The following is a 17,264-nucleotide window of genomic DNA, read 5'->3' on the forward strand; positions in this document are numbered from 1 at the left end:
ACTTCTTTGGGGATTGAGAACAAAGTTTCTAAAGTGACTTTATTGTGAGTTTGGGTATTTGAGGGAATTGTTTTTAATTAAGAAGGAAATTTTGTTAATTAAAGGAAATCAAGCACATATTGTGTAAGTTACTATGACATCAAGTAGGTAAAAACAAAAGAGCATAGAAAAAAAAGGCTGAAAATGTACCATAACATCATAAGTGATCATCTTTCTACTTTAAAATTCTCCAGATTAAAAAAAGATCATATTTTTCAAAGTGGGAAAAATAAAATTTTATATAGCAAGGGAAAGAGATCTAACTGTACTAATAAGGTTAATTTTTACCTCCCACTGCCCCTGTAGTGAGCAGTGTGTGTTTGTGTATATACATGCCCACACTAACACTGATGAAAACATGAAAAAGACAAACCATTATGTGGAAGAAATTTTTAAACAACCAGTTTTATAGGGAGGAAGGAATAGAATCATTTCGTCTAATTCCACGTAAGATCTCCCTCATAGTGCACCTCAGAATCACCTTAAATGAACAACTCTGTCAGGGTTATGTTCCATCTTAGGGCTCCTGCAGGCTCCAAGATTGGGGGGCTTTCTTAAAGGGAGCTGAAACAGGCTTCAAATCAGAAAAGCCTGCCTCCTCGAATGCGGTGCCAGCTTTCTCCACTAACTGTGCCCCCAAGTGGTCACTTGTACCTGTAAATCACATCCAGCAGAAAGGTGGCAATTGCCAGGTCTTGGACCACACGTTTGCAGTTTGATGATGACGATGGTGGTGGTGGTGGTGGTGGTACACGACAAAAAGCAGCGAGAAAGGGAAGAAGAAACCCGAAGTGTGTGTGTGTGTGTGTGTGTGTGTGTGTGTGTGTGTGTGTGTTTGGAAAGCAAAAGATAGGGAAGGAATTTCTGAATGTTTACCTTCCCCATACCCACCCCTCCCAGAAAGTGGGGGTGGGTGTGTTTCTGGATGGGGGGGGGACTCTGTGAGCACAGCCCTCCCATGAATTTGGAGACTTCGCTCTTCTTCCCTAGGAGCGCACCCTCCTGTCTTGCACGGCCTGCTTCTCTGCAGCGGTAGCTCTATGATAGTCTCCTTGGCAGTCCGCCAGAGACTGTAAGTGTACAGAGAATTGTGTTTTAATAGAAGGCTTTACCTCTGATACAGATTTAAAATGAGAAAGAAACTTTCTGTTCCTCAGTCAGAGCGAAATGCATTTTGCTTCTTGCGAAATGCTGGTGATTACAAGCTCATCTTACATAATTTTATTATTTTCAATTGCTGCCTGTCAATCTCAGGTGATGGTTTCCTGGGAGCAGAAAAGGAGGCAGATTCTGGGCGATGATAAAAAAAAAAAAAAAGTCACCCAGTCATTAGCAAATCGTACAGAAGTTTAGAAAGGAGAATAATTTTCTTTGTGATGATGCTGTTTAAGACATTCAGAACTTGCATACCTAAGTTAGACATGCAGAAGTGAATTGAGTACTCTTTAATGGCCTCCCAGAAAATGTATTTTCACTTTAACAAAGGGTTGCTGTTTGAGATTAAAAAAAAAAAATCATTAAATCTAATGAAGGAATTCTCCTGAATAATGACATTTTCAGAAATCGTTGACACTGTTGAGGTGGTCCACTGTCACGCCCACAAGAGGGCATTTTCTCATCAACTTCTGGAAAAACGATTTGGTTCCCAAAGAGAAGCTGAGAGCCTAGGGGGGAGGAGAGTGTTAATCAGAAGCGGGGGATGGAGAGGAGCTTGCAATTGAGTTGTATGTACGCTTCCACTTTGTCCTGCCAGCCTGCGAGCCAGTGCTCCTGGCCAGGAATCCTGCTCACTGTGTTTACTCACTGTGGTGCTAATGTCTTATTCCCAGAATGACTGGGACCCAGAGGAAACCTTTACAAGAGTTTCCTCCAGATACAAGATTCCATGTGCTAGCACAGAGCTGGGATTAATTCCTAGAACTGGTGTTACCCCTGAACTACTGAATTTCATTTTCTGTTTTTTTTAAGACTCTGGCCAAAGTCCCTCAGTACCATGACCCTGCACCTTCCCTAGCTCCAAGTTCTTTCCTTGGCTTATTATTGAACATTCATTTATTGGGCACCTACTTTGTGTCAACATGGAGCCTGGCTAAGACCCCACATATGTTCTTGATAGGAAACTTAGCATAAAAAACAAAAACAAATAAAATACTGGAGCATTATCTAGGTAATTATAAATGCTATGAAGGAAGATCATTGGGAGAAGGTAGCTATTCTGGATTGGGTAGTTAGGAATACTCTGAAGAGTAACAGTTTTTAGTTTGTTAAACAGCACTTTAAAATTACCATCTTCTCTTTTTTATTCTTTATTTAAATTCAATTTAATTAACATATACTGTATTATTAGTTTCAGGGGTAGAATTTAGTGATTCATCAGTTGTGTGTAACACCCAGTGCTTATTACATCAAGTGCCCTCCTTAATGCCCATTGCCAAGTTACCCCATTCCCCCCACCCACCTCCCCTCCAGCAGCCCTCAGTTTGTTTCCTAGAGTTCAGTGTGTCTGATGGTTTGCCTCCTTCTCTGTTTTCATCCTATTTTGTTTTTCCTTCCCTTCCCCTGTGTTTGTTCTGTTCCTTAAAGTCTAGATAGAAATGAAATCATCGGGTATTTGTCTTTGTCTGACTGATTTATTTCTCTTAACATAACACCCTCTAGTTCCATCCATGTCATTGCAAATGGCAGGATTTTATTCTTTTTTGAAGGCTGAGTAATATCCCGCTGTATATACATATATTTGTACCACATCCTCTTTATTCATTCATTTGTTGATGGACATCTGGGTTCTTTCCATGTGTTGGCTATTTTGGACATTGCTGCTATAAACATCGGGGTGCCATCTACCCTTCATCCCATTGCTGTGATAAATAACTAGTGTTTTAACACCAAAGAATAGGAAGAACGTAATCCCAGAACATAGGAGAGTTGAATAAACTTAATATTTTGGAAAATTTGCTACATACTCCTGAGTTTTCTCACTTTCTGTGGACTTCATCATGGACTAGTCCCACTCATAAATAATCATCCACTCTTTCCCCAACCATGAGGGCCAAACCACAGAAGATACAGTGTTGGCAGCTCTTTTGACACCAATTCCACAAGACTGCTCAGCTCACAGCCACACACATAAGGCATGAATAGATTACCTGCTCCCCACCCTTGTGGTTCTGGGACACTGGGCGGGGAGTCCAGCCCAAGAGCTATGAAGCACTTAGAGATGCATATGACCATTTCTGAAGCCACAAAGTCAAAGCTCTACTTTGAGCACATATTTTAGAAGGTCAGAGCTGTATGCGCTGGGCAAATCAAGGAGAGCTTCATGGAAGAGGTGAGTCTTCAATTTGGCCTTAAAGGGTAGGTAGGTGTAAGAAAGAGGGTAATGGGATTATAATGGATGGGTCATTTTTTTGAGTGAAAAAAAAAAAAAGCAATACCCATTGTGTAATATTTTCAAGCCTAAAGACATAAGTAATAATCTATAATGACCTATTGCCTAGAGGTGTGCCTGGGTGGCTGAGTCCATTAAGTATCTGACTCTTGATTTCAGCTCAGGTCATGATCTCAGGGTCCTGAGATTACAGCTCAGCTTGAGTCAGGCTCCCTGCTCAGCAGGGAGTCTGCTTGAGATTCTTTCCCTCTGTCCCTCCCCCTGTGCACGCTCTCTCTGTCTCTCTGTCTCTCTGTCTCTCTCTCTCTCAAATAAATAAATCTTTAAAAACAAAGACCTATTGCCTAGAGATGGCTCTTGTTAGTATTATATTTTCTTCTAGTGTTCTTTTTTTGCATTTGCACAATAGCTGGAGCCATTGTTGCATATGAAATTTTGCATCTTGGTTTTTTTACATTGGAACATTTTCCCATGCCATTAAAAATGGTTTCTGGGTTCCTGAGAAGCTCCATTGGTTAAGCATCTGCCTCTTGATTTCGGTTTAGGTCATGATCTCTGGGTGGTAATATCAAGCCCCAAGTCCAGCTCTACCCATGGAGTAGATTCTCTCTCTCTCTCTCTCTCTCTCTCTCTCTCTCTCTCTCTCTCTCCCTCCCTCCCTCCCTCCCTCCCTCCCTCTCTCCTGCCCCTCCCCTCCTCTAAAATAATGATTCCTAAACATCACTTCTTAATGCCTACATGGTATGCCATCCTGCCTGCAATCTTGTTTACTCAGCCAGTGCCATCGGGTGTGGTTTTTTCCTACTATAACACTCTGGTAGCTATTCTTGTGTATCATTTTGGTTCATAATTTTGGTGTCAGACATATCTGACAGGACCCAGATCTGAGGGTAACATAGACCATTCACATTATCTACCCGGGCCTCTATCACATGGAGCTAATACTACCAGTCTCATGGGGTGGCTATAAGAGATACATGAGAGAATGTTTTGGATAGAGTTCTAGAAATAGAATTACCAAGTTTGAGCTTTAAAAAATTATATAACTTTCCAATTACAAGAGTAATGTTCTTTATGGAAATTTTTAACAGAAAGAAAAACCATGGCTAATCTCATCACTAAGACATAAAAACAATTAACATTTTAGAATCTATTATTTATCACTTTTAGCAGAACTTCTATCATACTATATGTATCTATATACACAAACACACATATATATAATTTTATCTCCTACTTTTTTCCCTCTTAACTTTGTACTGGTTTTTTTTCTTGTCATTACATATTCAGAAACATGATCTTAAAAGGCTCTATTTCGTTGCATTCCATTATAGTACTATGCCATATTTTATTTAACTAACCTCCTATTGTCAGATATTTAGATAATTCTGTTACTATTTGATATTATAAATATCACTGCAATCGAATATTGTTGAACATAAATATCTGCAGACATTTTGGATTATTTCTCTAGGATTAATTCCTGGAACTGGTATTATCACATCAGAGGTAGGAGCATACTGAACACATTGATCTGTATTGCTACATTGCCCCGAGAACGCCTGTGCTGCTTTGCTTTCCCATAAATAGCACGTGAACACCCATTTTACCCCAGTCTTACCTATTAGAATTTTTAAAAATATCTTTGTCTGTTGGATAGGTGAGTCATGGTATCCCATGGTCTCAATCTGCACTCCCTTAATTACCAGTGGGCTGGAGCATTTGTTTCTATGTTTATTGACATTCCTGTCCTTTGCCTGTTTTTCTATTTATATTCATCTTTCTCTTATTGATTTGCAAGAGCTCTTTATGCATAAGAGGATATTAACCTTTTGGTGTAATGTTAGAAATATTTTTTCCAGTGTGTCATTTGTCTTTTAAATTCATTTATGGTTTCTTGGTTGTATAGAAGCCTTTAATTTGCTTGTCATCCTATTTATAGGCCTTTTTCACTTTGATGTTTATTCTCGTTTATATGCTTAGAAAATCCTTCCCTATGCTGGCTTTCCCTATCTATTCATTTACATTTTCTTCTTTTTGTTTCATGATTTCATTTTACAGATTCAAGTTTTTATCCAGTTCTAAGTTATCTTGTTTTAAGATAGAAGATAGGAACTTAACTTTTTTTTTAGTGGTTACATAATTCTTGCAGTTCTGTTTATTGAATGATCTCCCCCACCCCCCACCCCTCCACTTAAAATGCTACCTCTCTCATACACTGAATTCTGGTATAGGCTAAAATGTTTCCAGGCTACTTATTCCCTTCTGTATTTTTTTCTATCTAGCCGAATGCTATATCACATTACTTTAACTATGGAAGCTTTTATATTATGCTTAAAAACTGGTAGTATCGATCATCTGCATTAGTGTTATTTTCCAAAATATTTTTAGGTACTGTCTCTGATATATCTTATAGCCCAGGTGAACTTTAGAATCATTTCTACCAAGCTAAAAACAAAACAAAACAAAAAAAAATCTGTTCTTGACTTTATATATGCTATCCATATGAATTAGATGATATCCATAAATTGATTTATAAAGAATTGACATCTGACTGCAATATTGAGTCTTCTCATTCAGGAACGTGCTATTCCATTTACTCTGTGTATGTTTATTTAAGTTTACATTCATATCTCTCTGTAAACATTGCTTCATAGGAGTTCTGCACTATTCTAGAAACTTCATTCCTAGATGCTACATATAGTTAGACTAAGATCTTTCTGTCTGGTTGTATTTTCTAATGAGTTACTACTAACAAATAAGAAAGCTCTTGGTTCTTACGTATTTTGTATCTTGCAAGCTTATTGAATTTTCTTATGAATGGAACTTTTTGAAGGCTTTCAAAACACGCTAATCATTTTACCAAATGTATGTACAACGAGTAGTGTCTGGGGGAGCTTATATTATCATGGTTAAGAATCTTTATTAATTTGGAGGAAGAAGGCATCTCATTGTGTTTTATATGCCATTGCAGAGAAATTTCTTTCTGGCTCCAATTCTGAATCCTTGTAATATCATTTATTTGGGACATAGAGTCAGCACACCAGCCTCTCCTGCTACAATAGGCAGCCATGGTGGCTCCGATGTGGCTCATGGCACATTCCTCAGACGAGACTTGGGGGATCCTAGCCCTGCCTTGTGGGGAGGGTTGGCAGGGTTGCCATAAAGAATTATTGAGGAGAGTCTGCTTCTCCCTCTCCCTCTGCCCCTCCCCCCAGCTCATTTTCTCTCTCTCTCTCTCTCTCTCTCTCTCTCTCTCTCTCTCTCTCTGTCAAATAAATAAATAAATAAATAAATAAATAAATAAATAAATAAAATCTTAAAAAAAAAAAAAACAATTGAGAAGCCAGCTCTGGACATTTGTCCTAGATTGATTGGTAGAATTGGCTGTTGCTCATATTAGGTTTAATTTTACCCAGATGCACGCTCACGGCTAGACATGCTTGAAGGTGAGGAAGCAGCCAGACACACTTGGCCCACTGTTGAGCCTTGAAGGATGCTCAAGACTTATATTCACCACGCAGACAACCCCTCAAAATGAGCAAGAGAGGGAGAGGCTGACCAGATACATAACTGTAGTATCTAGGCACTTTGTTCTTAGCAGCTGTGCTGAGCTCACATTACATTGCCATCTTCCCAAATTAAGGCCTCTATCAGTTATGGGGAAGGAAGGATTTCTCCTACCCTGATTCTCCCTAGCATATGGCTGTGATGGGGGCGGAATCTCCCCACGTCCCCACACAGACGGCTTGTGAATGTACCGCCGGTGTGCGTTTCCTCCGTTGGACGAAAGACTCATCTTTTACTCTTTGATTTGTATGCCAGTTTAGGGAGGTTGTTTTTCACCCACTTGAAAATCTTCCTCAGAAGGAATATGTTGCCATCAGCAAGTCCTCTCTGTTGTAACTTGTCTCCTATGAAACCAGACTGTAAGGCAATACATCTTCCCTCAATAAAACCGAAACCCATTATTCATAGTTCAGCAAATATCTGAGTGCCATCTATGTGCCAGGCATTGTGCTGGGTGTTGGAGCTCAGCAGTGAGCAGAGACAGGCCTGCAGGTTTCCCTCAAGGAGCTTACAGTCTTGTGGGGGACACATGGTTATCAGAGAGTTCAGACCAAGGCCATACTGTGCTGCTGTAGGGAGCCTTACCTCATCTGGGATACAGGGCTTTCGGGTAAGAGTCGACATGAATATTTAAAGGGAGACTGAGCTGGAGTGGGGATGATGCGTGGCACACAGAGGACACGGGCATCCCGTAGCCCTGTGTAGGAGAGAGTATGGCCTGTTCAAGGAACGGAGAGAAGGCCAGGGAAGCCGGGGCTGGGAAAGCAGGGGGGAGCATGGTCCCAGAGGAGACCAGAAAATTGGGCAGGGGAAGACCGTGCAGGGATTTGCAGGCCACAGGTAGAATCTTTATCTGGATTGCAAGAGCACTGAGTGACTTGGAGAGTTTAAAAGCAGGGGAATGACATTTTAAAGTGATGGCACAGGCCGCCATGCGGGACCTACTGGAGAGTACCAAGGAAGAATATGGGGCACAGTTACAAGGGGATCGCCAGCATCCAGGTGGGATTTGGTGGCAGCAGCTGGGACTGCCATGATGTTGCTCATGGAGGGAGGTAAGTGAGTTTGAGACATTTAAAAGGTGGAGTCGGGGATCCCTGGGTGGCTCAGCGGTTTAGCGCCTGCCTTTGACCGAGGCATGATCCTGGAGTCCCAGGATCGAGTCCCACATTGGGCTCCCCGTGTGGAGCCTGCTTCTCCCTTTGCCTGCGTCTCTGCCTCTCTCTCTGTGTCTTTCATGAATAAATAAATAAAATCTTTTTAAAAAAATGGTAGAGTCTTCAGGCCTTGGTGGTGGGTTGGCCTTGGGGAAGTAAAGCAGAGGGTGGCCCGAGATTTCTGACCTGAGGTGTGGCTGGATGGTGGCGCTGTCAATGTGGTCTTAGGGAACACTGGAATGCTCAGGGGTACTAGAGAAGATTGAGTTTTGTTCAGAACCAGGTGGGGGGGTTCCTGAGATATGGCAGTGGTGGCAGGTAGGCAATTAAATGTCTGGACCTGGCTCTTGCTCAGAGGGGACATACATTTGGAGGAATTGCCCAGGCTGGGTTGAGTAAGAAGGGGCTTAGAGCTAAGGGATAAACCGTTGGGCCAGGCAGCTGGACGCAGTCTTCCTGGGACCTCTTGCTGATTCTCACTACTGTTGCTCTGGCTTCCAGAGGTAACATTTTCCTAGGTGTGGAGATTTCCTGTGTGCCCTCTACCACGTGCTGGCTGTGTCAGTGCTAGGGGCAGTGAAAGGGTCACAAGCGCATAGAAAGCACACATGTCAACAGTCCTGTCTATAAACTCTTGCTTGCCTTTTGGGCTTATAAGTCTCACGTGTTGGAGTAAGTGTCAGGGTAGTTCGATGGAGCCAGGGTCTGTCCTGTTCCTGCCTCCTCTTTCCTGAGCCTTTCCTTCCTCCTTACAGATCCTCATTTTTGAATGATGGGCCTTAAAATACATTGCCTGATCATTTAGTTGCATGAGGCAAGAACATGAAGTTTGCATCAATTCAAGACCATTTCTATAATTATACATTCAGTGGTTATTTATTGAATACCTACTGTGTGCCAGGCTCAGAAACATGGATAAAAATAGTGAAAAAACATGATTGGGGGTCATGTAGGTGGCTCAGTGGTTGAGTGTCTGCCTTTGGCTCAGATCATGATCCCAGGGTCCTGGGATAGAGCCCCACATCATGGTCCCTGCAAGAGCCTGCTTCTCCCTCTGCCTCTGTCTCTGCCTCTCTCTGTGTGTCTCTCATGAATAAATAAATAAAATCTTTAAAAAACAAACAAACAAAAAACATCATTGGTCATACCCTTCCCAAGGAACTTTCAGTCTAGGAGAAGAGACAAACAGAAGAGATGGGATTATTGTGTTGATGCGACCGTGCTAAAATAGGACATCCCAAGTCCCATGAGGCTGGGCAAGGGAGGAGCCTATTCAGAAGAGTTAGGGGAGGACTAGGGTGAGTGGCATTGTGACATACAGGGCATTGGGGGCAGAAGAAACAAGTAAGAGAAGGTATTTGGGGACTGTGAAGTGGCACCCATGCCTGGAGTATACCGTATGTGTGTTGGGGAAATGTGTGTGTGATTGGGGTAGACAGGCTCAGGTAACGGGACTAGATCCAGGGAGATGGGGTGTGACGTCTATGCTGTCTGGGTGGGCACGTCCAGATAGGGCAGGGTTGTGAGGTTGGCCAGACTTCCTTTTGTTGCATGTGCCAGAAGACTTTTTCTCAGCCTCATTCATTCCTGCTGTCAGGAGATGAGAGGAGATAAAAATATCCTGTTTTTTCTTCTTTCATTGAGAAATGAAAGCCTGGACTAGAATCTTAACAGGTGCTGCTGGTTTTGCCTCCTCGACTTCCCAAATGTGAACACAGCAGCTCCTGACATCAGTAGTCTTGGGTAATTTGTTCTGAGGGGCTCCTTGGGCTCTTTTGGCAAAACTAAGGAAGTTAAGTTTCTCTCTGATCACTTAGGCCCTGTGCATGGGCCCAGTCTAGTACGTAATAACCTTCTGGAAGAGCCAGAATTTAAGTCATGGATGTTTTCCAACTCACATTCTCATTAGAATGACCTTTAGTTCCCATTAGATCTTAACTCCCAGGCTTCTTAGGAAATGTCGTAGGGCTCTGACCTAAGGCAGCTGGGGCTCACTTCCTCCAGCACCTCTGAACAGATCCAAGACTGGGGTACTTTGAGGTCATGGAGTAACCAGCTCACACATGGATCTGCTTGGAGTTTGTCAGTAGTTGAGGAATTTCAGAGAAGGAATAGAGACAAATTCATGCATTGTTCTGACTTTGGGTCCCAAGCAGTGTTCATGATTCCCTTATCAGCTCTTTATTGAATTCCCAATCCTGTTGTAGGTTGTAGGTGTTGAGGGGAGAAGGGGAGGAGAGGAGTCGAGAAGCTTGTTGGTGATCAGGCAGTGAGGTCAGCATCACTGGCCTGTGGACTCACATGCAAAGCTTGTCCCATATATACAAATGGTGCCACACCAGTCAAATCCGAATTGCCTTCCAAGGCTGGAGAGAGACTGCAGGACTGCATCACTGTCTTGAGGGAAGGAGGCTGGCGACCACAAGAGCTGGGATGAGAGAGGGAGTGAAGATCGTGTGGACCAGAAGCATCTGGGAAGGCCTTCTGAGCACCTGGGCCTGGATGACAGAGGTTTGTAGGTTCTTTTGGAAGATAAACCATCCTGCATATGGTGAAGGGAGAAGATGGTGTGTACCAGGCCCAGGCCACAGCATGATCACACGCCCAGGTCTCTTCTGCTCGAGGGCCGAAGGCAATGCTGCAGAGCTCTTCTGGTGGCCCGATGAGGCTGACGCCACCCCCCACCCCAACCCCTCCGCAATGGTTCAAGGATCACGTCCCTGTGCCTCTAGATGCTCCCAGCAGGAGTGCCCTTTCACCAACCGAGAAATGGCCGGTGGTGGACCTGTCAGGGGGAAGACTGGTTGGGGCTGGCTCGGACTTCCTTCTGCTTCTGCCTCTGACTATTTGACTGCTTCCAAATCACCTTTAATGTTGTAAACCACTGCTTGTCACTTTGCCAAATTCCTGTGCTCTTACTTAAGCGTGATTCACGCACTGGATGTTTCTGACATTTGAAGATTACTTGGTTCTTTGGGCAATTTTCTTGTTTGCCTTCAAGAAAATGCCTGCAGTTCTCCATTTTATTTGGGAGAAGGTGAAGCCCGGGATGCATATAATGAACTGGTTGAACTACGGAGTGTGGGGCCTGGTGAACTGCGAGGTGTGGCAGAGTGGTACCACTTTCACCACTAAACGGATCGAGCAGCAACTTGGCCTCTTGCTGGGGAATCCCTGGTAAGGAAAGATCATCCATCTGCAGAATCACATTGGCACTGACTTGGTCAGATGAGGTCATCTCTGTGCCAAAGCCAGCCAGGGGACCAGCGTGGGAAGGTGGCATTCAGGGCCCTCAGTGTGTCCCTAGCCATCCTTCTTCCCTTCCTCATAGGTTCGAGGTGAGGATTGGGTGCCCAGCTGTGGGTGAGCCAGCATCAGCCAGAGATAGATTGAATTGGAGGTGGGCTCGGTGAACAGCCAGGTAGTTTCACTTCACAAGTGATGGGAGAAGAGGCTGCTGTTCTCACAGACGCCTGCGAGCCCCTCGGCCCTTCCAGCTGTGGTGTTCCTCGGATGGAGTCCACTCCATTAAAGCACCGGAAAACAGGACTCTTGAAGACGGGAGAAAGGATTAGGGATAATTTCATTTCAGAAGAAAGAGGCTGAGGAGGGACTTAATTGTCTTTGAAGGATGCTCCTGAGGAGCACAGAGATGAGTCGTTCTCCATCTCACCGAGAGAGAGAAGACAGAGTGGATCTCGGAGGAGCAAGCAAAGTTGCCAGTTAGCCCCCTGCCTGCAGGGTGTGGGGAGACAGGGCAGGCAGGGTGGGTGGCTCTGGAGGGTCCTGCCGGCAGGGCAGACCTGTTTGTTCTGGTGATGCTGTGGGGCGAGGTGTTACCTGAGCCTTCCCTTCAAAAGAAAATCCTAAAAAGCAAGGAATTAACGAGACCATAAGACTGAGAGACCTCAGGAGGCAGAGAGCTCTCCGAGGGCTGGGGAAGCTGGGCAGCAGGAGGGCTGGAGAGATGAGCCCAACTTTTAAATGCAGAAAAGAAGAGGCGAGGAGTGGATAGCAGTATGAATAAAGATGAGAAGTGGGGATATGCTGTCTGCATCCTGCAGATGGGGGTGGGGGGACCATCTTAGCTAAAGTCCAGAGTTCCTGGAGGGAGAACAGAGCAGAGATGGGATTGGAGAGGTTGGTTTTAAACTTTACCAGGGGGCAGCGGGGACCTACAGGTGATGCTTCAGCAGAGGGTACAACCCACAGCAGGGCTCCGGGTTCTGGTTTCTAACCCCTGGAGGTAGGGAAGTGGAATAGTGCAGTCTCCAGCTCCAGCCTCCGAGTCCCTCCCTGCCCGACACAGACTGGTCTGCAACAAAAGGAGGAAAGGGAGGATGCTGTGTGGTGAGATTTTCATAGAACTAAATATATTCCATGTAAAGTGCCGCCCTTTATTCTAAGATTATGTTCTATCAGTCACCATTCTAAGTAGCAAGCAACAGAAACCAATTTTGGCTAATTGAAGCAGAAAAGGATTTTATTAAAAGGATGTAAGGCAGCCCAGAGCCTCCAGGAGAGTAGAGAACCAGGCTCAGAGGCCACACCGCCAGAAAGGACAACCAGTCATGCCCAGACCTGACCCAGCAAGGACCCCACTGCTGCCCCACCAGGCCAGACCCCAGCTTGTGCCACCACCACCACCAGCCTCAGACAACGGGCGCTGCTCTGACGCTGCACCATCTGCACTTTGGGGCCTCACTGGTTTCTAACTGACAGTGTGTGTCCAGTTCTGGTTGGTGGAGTGAGGCAGGTTGAGTGTGTCTGCCCTTTCCCAGACACAGAACAAGGGTTCAGGTGTGGCAGACAAATGGAACGACGAGACTTTCTTCCATGTCTCTTTCCTCCTCGAGTGTGGGTGTATGGCTGCGTGTGCCTGTGTGTGTCAGTAACCGTGTTTTTCCTTTTGTGGACTGAAGGTGTCGGTGTTTAAAACATTATTGTTAATTGGAAAAAATATGAAGTTGGCAGCCTATTACTTGTCCCCAAATGTTTGGGAAGTTCAGTTGCCCGTGAAACCCACGAAACTGGGAACCATGGGTTTTGACAATGCACTTAGGCGCCAGACAGCTGGGTCCAAATCCCACACCTGCCACTTACTGGCTGAGGTTTGAGGGAGTGACGTAAAGATTTCTAGGCTCTGTTTTCTTATAGGTACAATAAAGATAATGATCTTCCCTTGTCCTGGTGCTGGTGAGCAGTGACTAAGAAAGCATGGATAAGGTGCATAATCAATGGCCAATAAGGAATTGGTGATATGACTAGGTTGACCTGAACAGCTTTCTAGACGCAGATCCAAAATAACCCAGGACACCTGAGAACCTGCTCTTGTGGCTGCTGGAGGTACACCATCACAGTAATAGGTATCTGGGGACATCCTTAACCCCCCAGGTAGCCTCATTTATTTCTTCTCTGCTCACACCTGGAGGCTGGAAAGAAGCTGTCGTGTCACAGACATTGATGGACCCCAGGTTGAGAAGCCCTGAGCACACAGAGCCCCACTACTGCCAACACACCCAGGCAACCCAGGCCTTACCCTGGGGGGCGGGATTTGGTGCCTGTCCCTCCTCCTCAGGCCCTTGTCGGGATGGACAGGACAGGCTGTGTTACCCTCTCCAGCTGCATGCCTCAGTTTCTTCATTTGGCAAAAGGCCAGTGAGTTGGTGGCAGACCGCAGACTCGAGTCTAGGCTCTAGTCATACAAATGTAGGAGGTGTTTCATGGACTCTCCATCATGGCCTGGAAGGACTGAAGTCCTCTTCTGCCCGTGAGGCTCATATCACCCTGTCCTTTGAGTTGTTCCCGACCCTCAGTAATACCTCGTAGATCGGTTGGTTATGCATTTATTGAAACTCTTCCTGAGTTTGCTTTTTTTAATCTACTGTGGTCTGTCAGGAGTCACAAGTATCTCAGTACACTGCCAGCAATATGCATAGTCAGTGTCCTGTCCAGGTTCACTTTTCTCCCCACTCTTGGGGCTCCATTTTTGTTCTTCTTGCTATACATATTCTTAAGCAATGTTCTGGACTCCCCAAAATAATGGATCCTAAATCCGTATCTTCAGCACAGCTCCTACGGCTGGCCGGGAGGTCCATGAAACCAGCCCTCTGAGGGTCATCTGCTCTGGACATCTCTATTACCACCCTCGGACCACAGCCCCTCTGCCCAACCCCACCTCTAGATCTCTTCCTTCTTGGTCTTTGTGGCCACGGCCCCAGCCTGGGACAGAGTGGGGACGGGCTCTGTTAGGACCCCCTTGGGAGGATGCATCCCACACCTGGTGCTCCCCAGTTGGGCCCTGGGGCACATCCTTCCTACAAGTCACCCATGGCCCTGTGGAAGGACCCGGGAAGCTCCGAGGTGGGCCAGCAGATCCGGTGCTTCCGTTTGGAAATGTTAGATTTCAGCATGATTTAGTGCCCTGGCATTTCTGAGCTAGTTTACAGTAATCAAGCATTTGTTACTATTCACTTTCTCCTCCACGGACTGTTGCTGACACAGGAACTTTCTTTGTTGATTAGATTTTAGCCTGTGCTAAACAGGAACCAGTGTGGGGTACTGGGGATGGCTGAACTCCGGGAACTACTTTCACACCTTCGGCGGACACCTGTGCTGTCGCCTACTGACTGTGTTAGCAGCGGCTCCTCTGCCTCTCAGCCATTTCAGCTGTGAAATAAGGCTAACCATACCTTCCTTTTCAGTGGTCTTACAAAGATCACAAGAGAAAGAATACAAAGCACTGTGCTCGATTCATAGTATGTGCTTAATAAATACCCCTTCGAGTTGTCCCGTAGAATCCGTGCTAAGCTGGCTCGTTGGAACGGGTATTTCCCAGTGTGCCTGATGATAACTTTCCACGGTAAAGGAGGAGAGAGGAGTGGGCTCCCTTTTCTAAGGTTGAAAGACTACTGTTTTGCCTCCTTCCCTGCCACATTACACATCAGCATTTTTAGAACCTGGCACCGTAGGCTTACAAATCCTAGTAAATTGTCCTCCGAACCGAATTACAATGGGTGGAGTCAGAAATGAGGCTTCTAGATTCCCAGGCCAGTGTTACCCACAAAGAAGAGATTCCATGAAGTGTAATGTGTGACTTGAAATTGTGAATTCTGCCTATCCTGGCCTCATCCTTGAACCACCTCGGAACAAGCTCTCTTCCTTTCTTCTGGCTTTCTCTCTTTTTCTGCTGTGTCTGGAGCTAGGGAAGGCCAAGGCCAGGTGAAAACCCCTGACCTTCCAGGTGCTTCCCTTGGCACAGGCCCCTGGCTGGTGTGCTTGCCCACACTGTCTGGGGAAGCCCGGCCTCGGCCTGTAGCTGAATCGTTGGCACCAGTGTGACCATGTGGCATCGGCACCCCCACCCCCACCCCCGGCCCTGTTGCACTGTGCATGATGGGAGCCAAGAAGCCAGCTCTGGGTATGGGAGTAAGGGTGCTGGCAGTGTCCCAGGCGGGCCCCCTGAGGCTGTTCTTCCTGTGGCTCTGGGGAATGGCCCAGCGCTGGGACTCCTTAGAGCACACAGCTGATTTATGTCCTTTTAATCACTGTGGACTTGGACGTTTTATGTTATTTTCAGGGAGTCTTCTCCATCTCATTCTAAAAATATGTCTTCATTCCATTCAGGATAGATTTTTAATTGCCCTTTCCCTGAAAAAATGTTGAGCAAAATTAGTCTTTAGGATACGAATGGCTTTAATGAGGAGCTTTCTGTTCGGCGCCCAAGGCGGCGCATTTGAGCAGAGTTGAGGTGGTCCCCCTGGTCGGGCAGCACTTTGGGAGGCAGCCAGCTTTTGCATGTTGACATTTTCTTATTCAGAATGTTCTCATACTGGCTCATGAGTCTTTCATGGAGAGGAAAGGATTTGAGGCCTGTCCGTTATTCCAGGATTGGGTTCCTCATCCCGGCTGGCTCTTGACGGGCTGGGCAACTTTCCACAGCTCCCTTCTCTGTGAGCCTCAGGGGCCTCATATAAAACAGGTCACAGAGGCTAGATCAGCACTTTCCCCTTTTGTTCACCTCATGGAACACGGGCAGAAGAAAATATTTTTCCACACGCAGAGATTCAGGCTACTCTTGGTGACCTGTATGGCAGCACAGGTTAGCCATTGCCTTGGCCCACCATTGGGGTGCTCTGGGCCAGACAACTATGTCCCGTCCTGTCTGCTCCTGCCCACCAACCCTCATGGGCTCCCCCACACACTATGAAATGAAAGCCAGCTGAGCCATTCGGACCTGTCCAGGGTTGGAACTCACCCAGCATTTTGGTTGCCCCTCAACACCTGATATCCTGCCTTCCTTGCTCCCCCCAAACTGTGTTACAGCTGTCTCTCCCCCTTCTGGCTACGAGGATCAGAGGCTCACTTAGGTGAGTCAGAATCCCACAGGAAGTCAAGACTGGCTGGCTCCAAGGACCAGATCATCTGTTGGCATCCTCCCTGGCACCACGAGGGCATTCATGTGCCTTCATCCCAGGCTCTGCCCAGAGAGTGACTGCTACCCTCTGAGTGCCCACCTTGCCTTTCCGATCTTGGTTTCCTTCCTGCAATCTGCTGATGCATCATGGGTGTTTTCTGGTGGGAATGCCACAGGATGGGGGTCCAGTGGGCTTTGCTAGTTGGGCAGAACAGTTTGTGCCTGGGCATCTCCATAGAGAGCCTGTTGGACTGTGTATTGACTGCCTTTCAGTCACTGCCATCTAGAGTCCTGTCTGTGTCCACCTGTCCTCCAGGAATGGCTTCTGGGGCCAAATCCCCCAGCAGGGTGGAGCAGGCTCCATGGTGGCATGTATAGAACTCCTGCTCTGGCCATCTGCCCACCTAAACCGTAGCCAGCCTTCACATCCCAGGCCTTATGAAGCCCATCAGTTCCTCATTCTCTTCTAGTCCTCGACAAAGACCATGCAGAGGCTGGACCAGGCCCTGATATGGGGGCTTTCATTAGCATTCCCTCACCTGATCCAGCCCTCACAGTACTTCCCTTTGGGAATTAGGTAGCCCTATGTTCCCTCACTGCAGAGAGGGAAACAGGCTCTGAAAGGTTCAATGCCTCCCTCTGTGGGGCAGCCGAGGTGCGAGTCCACTCCAGGACCCTTGGCCAATGTTCTTTC

General features: G+C 46.1%; 1 protein-coding gene across 4 annotated transcripts in view; it reads left to right on the forward strand.

Moving 5' to 3' along the window:
• Positions 1-17,264, forward strand: part of KLHL29 (kelch like family member 29) — a 308,129-nt gene that overhangs the window by 15,053 nt on the left and 275,812 nt on the right. Inside the window, exon 1 of one of the 4 annotated variants that reach the window (XM_055327218.1) lies at positions 11,309-11,331. The exons of the other annotated variants lie outside the window; for them this stretch is intronic. The gene's annotated coding sequence lies outside the window, so the exon portion shown is untranslated. Of the gene's footprint in view, positions 1-11,308; positions 11,332-17,264 lie in introns of those variants that run through there. 4 annotated transcript variants of the gene reach the window in all.

The sequence above is a fragment of the Nyctereutes procyonoides genome, unplaced genomic scaffold (assembly GCF_905146905.1).
Source record: "Nyctereutes procyonoides isolate TBG_1078 unplaced genomic scaffold, NYPRO_anot_genome, whole genome shotgun sequence".
NCBI classification, from domain to species: domain Eukaryota; kingdom Metazoa; phylum Chordata; class Mammalia; order Carnivora; family Canidae; genus Nyctereutes; species Nyctereutes procyonoides.